This window comes from Hylobates moloch, unplaced genomic scaffold, assembly GCF_009828535.3.
Source record: "Hylobates moloch isolate HMO894 unplaced genomic scaffold, HMol_V3 SCAFFOLD_3, whole genome shotgun sequence".
Lineage (NCBI taxonomy): Eukaryota > Metazoa > Chordata > Mammalia > Primates > Hylobatidae > Hylobates > Hylobates moloch.
The window spans coordinates 55,742,947-55,754,366 of record NW_026652278.1 but is presented as its reverse complement, the minus strand read 5'-3'; positions in this window follow the sequence as shown (position 1 = coordinate 55,754,366).

The following is an 11,420-nucleotide window of genomic DNA, read 5'->3' as shown; positions in this document are numbered from 1 at the left end:
GGAGTTCACTCATGATTTGGCTCTCTGTTTGTCTGTGATTGGTGTACAAGAATGCTTGTGATTTTTGTACATTGATTTTGTATCCTGAGACTTTGCTGAAGTTGCTAATCAGCTTAAGGAGATTTTGGGCTGAGACGATGGGGTTTTCAAGATATAAAATCATGTCATCTGCAAACAGGGACAATTTGACTTCCTCTTTTCCTAATTGAATACCCTTTATTTCCTTCTCCTGCCTGATTGCTCTGGCCAGAACTTCCAGCACTATGTTGAATAGGAGTGGTGAGAGAGGGCATCCCTGTCTTGTGCCTGTTTTCAGAGGGAATGCTTCCAGTTTTTGCCCATTCAGTATGATATTGGCTGTGGGTTTGTCATAGATAGCTCTTATTATTTTGAGGTACGTCCCATGAATACCTAATTTATTGAGAGTTTTTAGCATGAAGTGTTGTTGAATTTTGTCAAAGGCCTTTTCTGCATCTATTGAGATAATCATGTGGCTTTTGTCTTTGGTTCTGTTTATATGCTGGATTACATTTATTGATTTGCATATGTTGAACCAGCCTTGCATCCCAGGGATGAAGCCCACTTGATCATGGTGGATAAGCTTTTTGATGTGCTGCTGGATTCAGTTTGCCAGTATTTTATTGAGGATTTTTGCATCAATGTTCATCAAGGATATTGGTCTGCAATTCTCTTTTTTGGTTATGTCTCTGCCAGGCTTTGGTATCAGGACGATGCTGGCTTCATAAAATGTGTTAGGGAGGATTCCCTCTTTTTCTATCGATTGGAATAGTTTCAGAAAGAATGGTACCAGTTCCTCCTTGTACTTCTGGTATAATTCGGCTGGTCCTGGACTCTTTTTGGTTGGTAAGCTATTGATTATTGCCACAATTTCAGAACCTGTTATTGGTCTATTCAGAGATTCAACTTCTTCCTGATTTAGTCTTGGGAGAGTGTATTTGTCGAGGAATTTATCCATTTCTTCTAGATTTTCTAGTTTATTTGCATAGAGGTGTTTGTAGTATTCTCTGATGGTAGATTGTATTTCTGTGGGATCGGTGGTGATATCCCCTTTTTCGTTTTTTATTGCATCTATTTGATTCTTCTCTCTTTTCTTCTTTATTAGTCTTGCTAGCGGTCCATCAATTTTGTTGATCTTTTCAAAAAACCAGCTCCTGGATTCATTAATTTTTTGAAGGGTTTTTTGTGTCTCTATTTTCTTCAGTTCTGCTCTGATTTTAGTTATTTCTTGCCTTCTGCTAGCTTTTGAATGTGTTTGCTCTTGCTTTTCTAGTTCTTTTAATTGTGATGTTAGGGTGTCAGCTTTGGATCTTTCCTGCTTTCTCTTGTGGGCATTTAGTGCTATAAATTTCCCTCTACACACTGCTTTGAATGTGTCCCAGAGATTCTGGTATGTTGTGTCTTTGTTCTCGTTGGTTTCAAAGAACATCTTTATTTCAGCCTTCATTTCATTATGTACCAAATAGTCATTCAGGAGCAGGTTGTTCAGTTTCCATGTAGTTGAGTGGTTTTGAGTGAGTTTCTTAATCCTGAGTTCTAGTTTAATTGCACTGTGGTCTGAGAGACAGTTTGTTATAATTTCTGTTCTTTTACATTTGCTGAGGAGAGCTTTACTTCCAACTATGTGGTCAATTTTGGAATAGGTGTGGTGTGGTGCTCAAAAAAATGTATATTCTGTTGATTTGGTTTGGAGAGTTCTGTAGATGTCTATTAGGTCCACTTTGTGCAGAGCTGAGTTCAATTCCTGGATATCCTTGTTAACTTTCTGTCTTGTTGATCTGTCTAATGTTGACAGTGGGGTGTTAAAATCTCCCATTATTATTGTGTGAGAGTTTGTCCCTTTGTAGGTCACTCAGGACTTGCTTTATGAATCTGGATGCTCCTGTGTTGGGTGCATATATATTTAGGATAGTTAGTTCTTCTTGTTGAATTGATCCCTTTACCATTATGTAATGGCCTTCTTTGTCTCTTTTGATCTTTGTTGGTTTAAAGTCTATTTTATCAGAGACTAGGATTGCAACCCCTGCCTTTTTTTATTTTCCATTTGCTTGATAGATCTTCCTCCATCCCTTTATTTTGAGTCTATGTGTGTCTGCACGTGAGATGGGTTTCCTGAATACTGCACACTGATGGGTCCTGACTCCTTATCCAGTTTGCCAGTCTGTGTCTTTTAATTGGAGCATTTAGCCCATTTACATTTAAAGTTAATATTGTTATGTGTGAATCTGATCCTGTCATTATGATGTTAGTTGGTTATTTTGCTCGTTAGTTGATGCAGTTTCTTCCTAGCATCAATGGTCTTTACAGTTTGGCATGTTTTTGCAGGGGCTGGTACCGGTTGTTCCTTTCCATGTTTAGTGCTTCCTTCAGGAGCTCTTTTAGGGCAGGCCTGGTGGTGACAAAATCACTCAGCGTTTGCTTGTCTGTAAAGTATTTTATTTCTCCTTCACTTATGAAGCTTAGTTTGGCTGGATGTGAAATTCTGGGTTGAAAATTCTTTTCTTTAAGAATGTTGAATATCGGTCCCCACTCTCTTCTGGCTTGCAGAGTTTCTGCCGAGAGATCAGCTGTTAGTCTGATGGGCTTCCCTTTGTGGGTAACCCGACCTTTCTCTCTGGCTGCCCTTAACATTTTTTCCTTCATTTCAACTTTGGTGAATCTGACAATTATGTGTCTTGGAGTTGCTCTTCTCGAGGAGTATCTTTGTGGCATTCTCTGTATTTCCTGAATCTGAATGTTGGCCTGCCTTGCTAGATTGGGGAAGTTCTCCTGGATAATATCTTGCAGAGTGTTTTCCAACTTCGTTCCATTCTCCCCGTCATTTTCAGGTACACCAATCAGAAGTAGGTTTGGTCTTTTCACATAGTCCCAAATTTCTCGGAGGCTTTGTTCATTTCTTTTTATTCTTTTTTCTCTAAACTTCCCTTCTCGCTTCATTTCATTCATTTCATCTTCCATCAGCGATACCCTTTCTTCCAGTTGATCACATCTGCTACCAAGGCTTCTGCAATCTTCGCGTAGTTCTCGATACTTGGCTTTCAGCTCCGTCAGCTCCTTTAAGCCCTTCTCTCCGTTGGTTATTCTAGTTATCCATTCGTGTAATTTGTTTTCAAAGTTTTTAACTTCTTTGCTATTATTTTGAATTTCCTTCCATAGCTGGGAGTAGTTTGATCGTCTGAAGCCTTCTTCTCTCAACTCGTCAAAGTCCTCCTCTGTCCAGCTTTGTTCCGTTGCTGGTGAGGAACTGAGTTCCTTTGGAGGAGGAGAGGTGCTTTGCTTTTTAGAGTTTCCAGTTTTTCTGCTCTGTTTTTTCCCCATCTTTGTGGTTTTATCTACTTTTTGTCTTTGATGATGGTGATGTACAGATGGGTTTTTGGTGTGGATGTCCTTTCTGTTTGTTAGTTTTCCTTCTAGCAGACAGGACCCTCAGCTGCAGGTCTGTTGGAGTTTACTAGAGGTCCACTCCAGACCCTGTTTGGCTGGGTGTCATCAGCAGTGGCTGCAGAACAGCGGATTTTTGTGAGACCACAAATTCAGCTGTCTGATAGTTCCTCTGGAGGTTTTGTCTCAGAGGAGTACCCGGCTGAATGAAGTGTCAGTTTGTCCCTACTGGGGTGTGCCTCCCAGTTAGGCTGCTCGGGGGTCAGGGACCCACTTTAGGAGGCAGTCTGTCCATTCTCAGATCTCCAGCTGCGTGCTGGGAGAACCACTACTCTCTTCAAAGCTGTCAGTCAGATAGGGATATTTAAGTCTGCAGAGGATCCTGCTGACTTTTTGTTTGTCTGTGCCCTGCCCCCAGAAGTGGAGCCTACAGAGGCAGGCAGGCCTCCTTGAGCTGTGGTGGGCTCCACCCAGTTCGAGCTTCCTGGCTGGTTTGTTTACCTAAGCAAGCCTGGGCAATGGTGGGTGCCCCTCCCCCAGGCTTGCTGCTGCCTTGCAGTTTGATCTCAGACTGCTGTGCTAGCAATCAGCGAGACTCCATGGGCATAGGACCCTCCGAGCCAGGTGCGGGGCACAATTTCCTAGTGTGCCATTTTCCAGGCCCGTTGGAAAAGCGCAGTATTAGGGTGGGACTGACCCGATTTTCCAGGTGCCGTCTGTTACCCCTTTCTTTGACTAGGATAGGGAACTCCGTGACCCCTTGCACTTCCCGAGTGAGGCAATGCCTCGCTCTGCTTCGGCTCGCGCACAGTGTGCTTCACCAACTGTCCTGCACCCACTGTTTGGCACTCCCTAGTGAGATGAAACCAGTACCTCAAACAGAAATGCAGGAATCACTGGTCTTCTGTGTCGCTCAGGTTGGGAGCTGTAGACCGGAGCTGTTCCTATTCGGTCATCTTGGCTCCACCCCCCAGGACTGTCTTTAAGTTAAGGCAACCCTTTTCACAACTTTGATCAATTACATTACAAAGGAAAAATGTTATTTCAGATTGGGCCCTGGAATGGCTTCTAAGAAACCACAAATGATGTTTCAAATGTAAAACATTAAAATGACTGGGGTGCTTAATTCCACACCATCATCCAACGTTGCAACTACTGTCTCTATTGGTCTTTAATTTTACCTATGGGTCTTGCAAAGGTAACTCATCATGATTACAAATAAACTTTATCAGTCCTGTCATGAATTTTCTAATTATATTTTGTGCTCAGATACTAACCATTGCTCAGAACTCTAGACTTTATTTAAACTGTAAGACAGTTAATACTAGTATGCTTTTTCCTCAGTCTGATCAGGAGCCTAAGTAGCTAATAGCTTCTAGGTAGAGTACTTCTTTGCTATGGACACATTAGCTTTTTGCATTACATAATGTATAATATATTCCTTTAAAGGATGGAAAACTGTACTAGATATTTAAAAAAATTAGTTGCAATACGACGTAATCATTCTTAAAATAATATACTGTTGCAACTTGACTCATAAGCCAGATTCATTAGAACTCAGCTGATGTAACATATAGATGTTCTACAAGTAAGAGAAATAACCTCTTTAAAGCTGATGCAAAGTAAATAAAATAATATAAGGTCCATAATTATTAACCCAGTCTCCTAGGCATGATTTATTTATGTTGTGACAAAATAGATAACACTTGACAGCTCTAACTACTTTTATTTTTGAGATAACAGATTTTGTAGATTATAATGGCCAGTTGGCTGCAGAAACAGTACTCAAGATAGATTGCTGAGCTAGTCTATGAATCAAATTAAAAAAAAAATAGGACAAAAATTGTAAAATGGAAAAATGATTAAGACTTCTGAGCAAAGTAGGAATTCAAAGAATTCGAAACATGTCACTGTATAATTGGTCTATTAATATGTAAAAATTGTTTTTGATTTTCACTTTTGCCAAGGAATCATGTCAAACAGTTTTTAGAAGGACAAATACTTTCTGTTTGCCAGTCAAAATGATTTGAGTGACAACAATGGGCAGAAACACCATAGTAAGTACTCTAGGGAGTAATACAAAAAATAGAAAAGACTAGGCCTTTGCTGGAGAAGTTTATGACCTAGATGGTCAGGAGAATATACAGACAAAAATTCAATTAAAGGATTGTTAGCATACTGGAATTGTGTGCAAACTGAGCAGGCCTCTTAGAAGATAACTTTTTCATCGCCATATTTTAATCCTTTGAAATGCTTCTTATGTCATGACTTCTTTTCATTCCTATGAATGGATTGGAATGGAATGGAGATGGTCAAAATTTATTTTCTTTTTTAGATTCAATTTTATGTTAGATTTAGGTAATACATGTACAGGTTCGTTAATGGTTATATTGCATGATGCTGAGGTTTGGGATGTGAATGGTCCCATCACCTAGGTAGTGAGCATAGTACTCAGTAAGTAGTTTCTCAACCCTTGCTTTCCTCCCTCCTGCCTCCCCAGTGTCTATTGTTCCCATCTTTGTGTCCATGTATACCCAATGTTTAGCTCGCACTTATGAGAACCTGAAGAATTTAGTTTTCTGTTTCTGCATTAATTTGCTTAGGATAACAGCCTTTAGCTGATCCATGTTGCTGCAAAGGACATGATTTCATTCTTTTTTATGACTATGTAGTATTCCATGTGTATATGTACCACTACAATGGAATTTTACCTCAACAGATCTGAGCTTGAATCTTGGGCCCATCATATACAATAGAGTTACTGGACTTTGTGTTGCTTGTGTTAAAATTGAAACTCATGATCAGAGCATAATATCTCATCACTTCATGACAAAAATTTCAATAATCTAATAACTGATCAACCCTCTAACCCATCTTCCTCATCCTATACGCACACATACACAAACCATCTTCTCTGATGTCATCCGTATTTCCCAGTGTTATCTTTATGATTCTATGCCTTGGTTCTTACTGTGGTCAGGTGTAATAAAATGAACAAGAGAATATAAGCTTTTTGAAGGCAGTGATTTATTATTTTTGCCCGGTGTCCCCAGTATCTAGAACAGGGCCTAGAGCATAGTAGGTGTTGTATATACATTTGTTGACTTATTTAAAATTAGAAAATCTAGGATGAATGCTGAGGCTTGTTCTTAGTTCATTTTCAAGCTCTTGTCTTCTCTGAGAACCTATTTAGGTTATCAGAATTCAGAGTGAGAGGCAGCTTCCCTACTGGCAAAATGAGGAACTGGGGCAAGATAAATGTGTCCAAGGTATTTTGCAGTTCAATTAGCAGATAATGATTTCTTCCTCCTCCAAACCTCTGGGACATATTGTCATTTATCCTTCCTTTTGATTAATGTTTCTACCAGCATTGGGCTATAAGCTCCTGGAGGGCAGGGATTTTGCCTGAACTTGGATTTTGTTTCCTGTAACACCTGTCTAGTGTCTTAATATACAGGACACTGTGAGATATTTGGTGAGTGGATAAACAGAGGAGCTAGTCTATGTTCCAGTAAGTGCCTTAAGCCACAAAAGCAACTTTGTCAGCCTCTTTGCTGGAGCTTGTCATTCTTTCATGTCTCACCCAGGGCATTGGGTCCAGGCCAGGGGCCCCTCTCAGCTCCATAGATATTGCAACGTTGCTTTTTCTTTATTCTTCTTACTTTTTAGCCTACAGCAAGGAGGGAAGCAAGGGTAATATTCTCTTACTGTGTTCTCCAGCATCTACAGAAAACGCTTTTATTATAAAAGGGAAATAACTTAATTGCTCATCCCTAAGGCAGAAGGAAACCAGGTAGAAAGGAGGCTGGGATCAGAGCCAAGGAAGAGATGGGGACGCCTCCCAGTGCTTCCCAGCAACACCACGGCTGGGTTCTTTTTATCATTTTGGGCAAGTCATGAATTATCAAAATGCCTTCAGGCATTGCAAGCCAGAATTGCATATTGGTTTGGATAATTAAAAGCTGTTTCCATCAAAAAAATTTGTATTCAAGCCCTTGGTAGTCTTCAGGTGAAAATAGTCTTCCTGTCATTAAAGTTAATTAGTAAGTGTGTATGTGTGTTTATGAATCTGCAGATAATGGTTTCACAAGCCATGAGATTGGGAATTGGAAGGGAGGGGAAAGTGATAAAGAATCACTATCAGTGTCTAGTAGTCAGCTAGGCTTCTGAGTACACTGTATCCTAAACAGGCCTGATCCTAAGGTTCATTTGGCGTATAGATTCTCATGGCTCTTAGAGATTCTGATTCAGGAGCTCTGAGGTAGAGCCTGGAGTCTAGATGCTTAACAAGTACCCCAGGTGATTCTTATGATGGGCTAAGAGTGAGAAAACCTGCTGTGTGCCTTTCATAGGTATTTGAAGACTCCAGCTTCCTGTAGTAACGTTAGGAGGCTTGTGGCTCAAGGAGGCCAGAGCAGCAACAGTACAGGCCTGCTACGTGTCACCGGGAGCATCTCATCTGCTGGGAAATAGGAGCTTGCTATTTTTTCTCTTTTGACATTTGCTGATACGCACCATGTCATTTGAAGATAGAAGAAGTAGGTGCATTTTACATAAATTATGGGATGACAACACCAGAAACTTCTGGCAGCATGGAAGAAGTTCTTCCATGATATCCTTCTTGCCCCAGGTTTTGGAGTAAGATTTAGCCATGCCAACCTCTAGGGTAGCATGGTGCTAACGTATTTTGGCTACATTTATTCAGTATTTCTGCTGTTCAGGGCTTTGCTAAGCCAGTGAGTCATGCCACTTAAACTGCACAACTTCTCTGAGATGTAGTATTATTCTTATGTTTGTGATGAGATGCATAATAGGAGCAGAGCGAGGTTAAGCAACTTGGCTGAGTTTACACAGCTAGCCAGTGGGGTGGTTATCTGGTTCCTGTGCCTTCCTTTCCCAGTTACCCTTTACTGTCTGCTGGGGAGGGAGGCTCCAGTGGCTGATTTGTCTGTACCCTGGGAGAGTCATCTTGTTTTATACAGAGCACACTTCGGTCTCTCTCTTTCTCTTTTTTAATAATAGTGTCTTACATTGGTCTATATTTTACAGTTTACAAAGTACTTTAAAATGTGCCATCTTGTGTGAGTCCCCACAACAATCCTGAGAGGTTATTTCTAGATTTTGTAAATGAGAGAATTGAGTTTTAAAAAGTTATGACTTGGCCAGGCTTGCAGTTATAGCTTTTACTTTTTATTTCTTTAGCTGTTTTGGGCAAGTAATAAATACACGTGGCCCCAAATTCAAATTGTACAAAGAGTGCATGTTCTGGGTAATCTCGTTTCAGATGAGATGGAGCATGTTCAGGATGGTATGGCCATAGATGGGTAATCTCATTTCATCTTCACAAGCCTACCAGTTTCATAGCTAAGAAAACTAAGAATTGGCTGGGCGCATTGGTTCACACCTGTAATCCCAGCACTTTAGGAGGCCAAGGTGTCTGTATCACCTGAGGTCATGAATTTGAGACCAGCCTGGCCAACATGGCGAAACCTCGACTCTACGAAAAATACAAAAATTAGCCAGTGTGGTGGCACGTGTCTGTAGTCCCAGCTACTCAGGAGGCTGAGGCAGGAAAATTGCTTGAACCTGGGAGGCGGAGGTTGCAGTGTGCCAAGATCGCGCCACTGCACTCCAGCCTGGGTGACAGAGTGAGACTGGCAAAAAACCAAACAGAAAAAACTAAGAATCAGAGTGGGTCAGATAACTTGCCCAAGACCACCCAGAGATGATAAATTGTGGTCCAAGATTCAAAGCCAGAGCAGCTGCATTCCAAAGCTCTTTCCACGGAACGTGGCTCTACAGTATTTTCCTTAGTGTGCAACAATCAAGGAGGCTATTTTTCACAGAGGTTTTAAGAAGAGCATTGTCTCCCTTCTCCTTAGGAAAAAGAAAATTCTGCTTTGTGATCCCTTTAGTGACAGCTAAACCTACATATTTGGAGTGTTGGTGCATTTTTTAAAAAAATACAAAGTAGGGTCTTGCTATGTTGCCCAGACTAGCGTGCAGTGGCTATTCACAGGCACAATCATAGTTCATAGCAGCCTTGAATTCCTGGGCTCAAGTGATCCTCTGGGTAACTGGGATCATAGGAGCTCACTACTACTCCTAATTTTTTTTTCCTCCATTTTCTGATGGGAGTGGTTAGAGGTGGTGAGAAAATATTTGGCAAAACAGCAGCCTCATTATTTTGTCTACAGGAGTAAGTTGCTACAGTCTTTCAAAATATTAGACACTTGGCTAATTAAAGTAGGACGTTACAGTGAAAACCAGGCTTGAAGCTGCTCTACTGATGCCAATCTTGTGGTTTTCCCACCACTCTGTCCCTCTCTCTTCCAAGGGTGCTGTCAGTAGTTTTAAATCTGTTAAATGAGATTTCCCAGAACAGATCCTGGCTCCCAATACCTGTGCCCTCAGTCCCATGGATTTGTGTTACAAGTAGGTTTTTCTTCTATTTCAGCCAAGGTTCTCGATACCTTTTTCTCTTTTTGGGGGCTACTGTTATAAACATTTGATGACCGTTCTTCCTTTACATCTTCATTGTTATGGAATTGAGTCCTCGGATGACTGTTGGAGGGAGGTGACCTGCACATAAATTTCACCTCTTCCTTGGCCACACTTAGTAGGTCCCTACCATGTTCTCCATTATTCTATCCCCTATAAATAGGGATCACAATTCCCTGTTTATTACATTATCCCTGCCCCTGTCAATTTTGTTCAAAGCATTGACCACAACTGGTAGTGACACACTGATTTATTTGCTTGAGGTCATCTATCTCCCTTACTAGATTGCAAGCTCTGGATTATAAGAGAATGCATTTATTTGGTGTTTATCCAGCACTTAGCCCCGTGCCTGGTACGTAGTTGGTTCCAAAAGATAACAATGGAATGAATAGTTTTTACTAGTATAATGACATGTTTTTAGCTTTTAATGTTTATCAGTTTGTTTGCTTCTGGTTTTCTCTATTTAGCTGCTTTCTTTGATTTCTAACTCTAAGCAAGGTAGAATATGAGGAAAGACCAATTTCTCATGTTCCAAGGCTGTAACCATGAATCCTGGTGGCACTTGAGTAAGGATGGAACTTGATGTTGAAGGAGATGATGGTGGCTCTAAAATACCCTGCTGGTTAACTACTATAATATACAACAGCTTCAAGTAAATCCCAGGCACAGATATTTTAATAATGATTTATAATTACACTAAAGCACTTTATTACAGTAAACTAATCATTATTTTGGGCCTTGTCTATCACTGCTTTATTTTGAAAACTTATTTCCCTTCTCGTAGGCCAGAAAAGTTCCTGTGTAATCATGAAGATCCTCTTTCTGCTTATAGCATTTCTTATAAAATTGTGATTTTTGCCTGGAGGTTCTTCGTTTCGTGCTAGGCCAGCACAGACCCTGCTGAATGTGCAGGGGCTAGAACCGCTGGGGAGTGCTTATGGTCAATGCTTCCTGCAGTCTCAGTTCATTCCCTAAGTAATAAGAACACTGGAAAGTATTTGCTAAGTTGATTTAATAATTTCTGCCCTTGTTTTCCTATGATATCAGGTACCTTTTGGAAATATCTGTACCTGCATCACCGCAAAATGTCTAATATAATACATTACCTATATAGTTTCCTGATCAGAACTTCTTATAGTATAGCTCTAGTATTCCTACATATTATTAAGCCTATTTAGCCTTAAGTGCAACATATTCACATTTATTTATCCAATGGCAATAGTGTATGTAAATTTTGGCAATAGTATTTTTTAAAAAAATTATCAGTTTTATTTAGAGCCTAGAGATCTAGTTAGTTATCAACCAAAGACACAACTCTCTACAATAAAATTTGTCATTTTATATGAAATATGAGAGAAACAGCTTATTTGGTATACTTTTATGTGTTTATTTTTATTAAATCACTTGATTCAGATAAGTTGACATAGAAGCAACATATTCAACATAGAAGAAACATATTCACTAGTATTTTATCCTTTAGCGGTTCTATTTTCTTCTTCCTATGTTCTTCATTAGGAGAA